At 38.7% G+C, this 3,402-nt stretch overlaps 1 protein-coding gene across 1 annotated transcript in view; it reads left to right on the top strand.

Moving 5' to 3' along the window:
- PLPBP (pyridoxal phosphate binding protein) overlaps positions 1-3,402 on the top strand; it is a 23,350-nt gene that overhangs the window by 4,671 nt on the left and 15,277 nt on the right. The window lies entirely within an intron of this gene.

The raw sequence follows: 3,402 nt of genomic DNA, 5'->3' as shown, positions 1-3,402 counted from the left end.
TAGGCCAGGCACAGTGGCTCACGCCTATAATCCCAGCACCTTGGGAGGCCGAGGTGGGCGGATCACCTGAGGTCAGGAGTTCAAGACCAGTCTGGCCAACATAGTGAAACACCAACTCTATTAAAAATGCAAAAAATAGCAGGGCGTGGTGGCACATGCCTGTAGTCCCAGCTACTCAGGAGGCTGAGGCAGGAGAATTGCATGAACCCAGGAAGCAGAGGTTGCAGTGATCTGAGATCACGCCACTGCGCTCCAGACTAGCTGACAGAGCAAGACTCCATCTCAGAAAAAATAAAACAAGAATCATAGTAAAATAAAATTAAGAAAGACATGGAGATCTTTAGTAACTGAACTTATTTCCCTGAAGGTATCAAAGTTTAAATAACCTGTATTTATTTTGTAACAGTTTTATTGGGGGTAATTGACTTACAGTAAATTGCACATATTTAAAGTATAGAATTCAACAAGTTGTGATGTATGTTTGCACCTGTGAAACCATCACGACAAACAGTGAGTATATCTATCACCCCAAAAAGTTTCCTCCTGTCCCTTGGTAATCCCTCTCTTACCCGTCCCACTTCTCTTCCTCAAGAACCACTTACCTGCGTTCTGTCACTGTTAAGGTGTATTAGTTTACATTTTTTAGAGTTTTATCCAAAGGGAATCGTGAAGTATATAACTCTTTTTGTCTGACTTCTTTCATTCAGTGTAGAGATTCATCATGTTCATATCTGTATCAAAGGTTCATTTCTTTTTATCATTCAATAGTAGTCCGTTGTATAAATATATCACAATTTGTTTATCCATTCACCTGTTGATGAACGTTTGGATTGCTTCTCATTTTTGACTGTTGCAAATAAGTTGCCATGAATATTTGTGTACAGGTCTTTGTATGGACATATTTCCCTTTTTCTTGGAATAAATACATAGGAATAGAATGGCTGAGTCACAAGTTAAGTGTTTAACTTTTTATAACTCCAATAAAACAAAACATAAAATTTACTGTCTTGAGGTTTTTTTTATTTTTTTTATTTATTTATTTATTTATTTATTTATTTATTAAGACAGAGTCTCACTGTGTCACCCAGGCTGGAGTGCAGCGGCATGATCTCGGCTCACTGCAAGCTCCGCCTCCCGGTTTCACGCCTTTCTTCTGCCTCAGCCTCCCAAGTAGCTGGGACTATAGGTGCCCACCACCACGCCCAGCTAATTTTTTGCATTTTTAGTAGAGACAGGGTTTCACCATGTTAGCCGGGGTGGTCTCAATCTTCTGACCTTGTGATCCAGCTGCCTCGGCCTCCCAAAGTGCTGGGATTACAGGCGTGAGCCACCGTGCCCGGCCCATCTTGATGATTTTAAGCATACAGTTCAGTGGCATTTTGTGGTCACGTTGTTGTGTGACCATCACCACCATCTATCCACAGAATTCTTTTCATCTTGCAAAACTGAAACTGTGTACCCATTATGTATGCTTAATTTTTTAAGAAACTACCAAACTTTTCCAAAGTTATTGTACCATTTTACATTTCTACCCGTAGTGTTCAAGTTCCTCCACATCCTTGTCAACACTTAGTATGGTCAGTCTTTTAAAATTGTAGCCAGTCTTTTTTTTTTTTTTTTTTTTTGAGTTGGAGTCTCACTCTGTCGCCCAAGCTATAGTGCAATGGTGCAATCTCGGTTCACTGCAACCTCTGCCTCCCAGGTTCAAGTGATTCTCCTGCCTCAGCCTCCCAAGTAGCTGGGATTACAGGCACACGTCACCACGCCTGCCTGATTTTTTTTTGTATTTTAGTAGAGATGGGGTTTCACCCTGTTGCCCAGGCTGGTGTTGAACTCCTGAGCTCAGATAATCTGCCTGCCTCAGCCTCCCAAAGTGCTGGGATTACAGGTGTGAGCCACCGCATCCAGCCCAATTTTAGCCATTCTAATAGATATATGGTAGTGTCCTTGCATTTCCCTAATGCCTAGTAATGTTGAACTTTTCATGTTTGCCATCTGTATATCTTCTTTGGTGAAGTATCTATTAAAAGTATTTTGCCTATTTTCTAATTGGATTATTTTCTTACTGTTGAGACAAGGGAGTTCTTTACATATTCAATTTACAATTCACACCCAACTAATTTTTTGTATTTTTAGTACAGATGGGGTTTTACCGTGTTAGCCAGGGTGGTCTCAGTCCCCTGACCTCGTGATCCACCCACCTCGGCCTCCCAAGGTGCTGGGATTACAGGCGTGAGCCACTGCACCAGGCCCGTCTTTATCAGATATGATATGAGTTCTTTATCAGATAGGTGCTTTGCACATATTTTTCCTCAGTCCATGGCTTGTCTTTTGAAAAGCGAAAGTTTTTAATTGGAATAGCCCAATTTATCAGTTGTTTTGTTTTGTTTTTTTTTAAAGAATGTGCTTTTGCCATCGTGTCTAAGAAATCTTTGCCTATCTTAAAGTCACAAAGATTTTCTCCTATGTTTTCTCCTGGCAGCTTTATAGTCTTAGGTCTTATTAGGGTTCATGATCCATTTTGAGTTAATTTTTGTATATGGTACAACATATGGATCCAGGTTCATTTTTTTGCACATGAATATCCAGTTGTTCCAGAACTGTTTGTTAGAAAGGCTATCCTTTTTCCATAGCATTGCCTTTGCATTTTTGTCAAAAATCAGATATCCTTTGATGTATTTCTGGACTGTCTGTTGATATTGATCTCCTCTGTTAATGAGTGATCTATTTGTCTACCTTTATACCAGTAGCTTACTACTTTGATTTACTGGAGCTTTAAAATTGTTATTGAAATCAGGTACTGTTAACCTCCAACTTTGTTCTTTTTCAAAGTGATGTTAGCTATTGTGGGTCTTCTACCTTTCCATATAAACCAGCTTTTCAATTTCTACAAGAAAAAAAGAAAAGCCTGCTCGATTGTATTGGATCTTAGATCAACTGGGGAACATTTTGACATACTAAAAAAATTGACTCTCTTAACACATTAACAAGGTATACCTTAGTACTTAGTTATATATTTAATTTCTCTTAGTAATATTTTATAGTTTTCATTGTATAGATTTTCCACATCTTTTCTCAGATTTATTCCAAAGTGTTTATATTTTTTATGCTATTGTAAATGTATTTTTCTATTTCAACTTCTGATTGTTGCTAGTACAAGTTATAAGCATCCTAATTTCAAATTTCTGAAAATCAAAATGCTCCAAAGTCTGAAACTTTTAAGCACTGACATGACACTTAAAAGAAATGCTCATTGGAGCCAAGCATGACGGTTCATGCTTGTAATCCGAGCACTTTGGGAGGCTGAGGCAAGCAGATCTTTTGAGCCCAAGAGTTAGAGACCAGCCTGGGCAACATGGCGAGACCCTGTCTCTTTTTTTTTTTTTTTTTTTTTTTTTGGGG

Source organism: Rhinopithecus bieti, unplaced genomic scaffold, assembly GCF_001698545.2.
Source record: "Rhinopithecus bieti isolate Rb0 unplaced genomic scaffold, ASM169854v2 scaffold_32047, whole genome shotgun sequence".
NCBI classification, from domain to species: Eukaryota; Metazoa; Chordata; class Mammalia; order Primates; family Cercopithecidae; genus Rhinopithecus; species Rhinopithecus bieti.
This window is presented reverse-complemented; position numbering and strand designations above follow the sequence as displayed.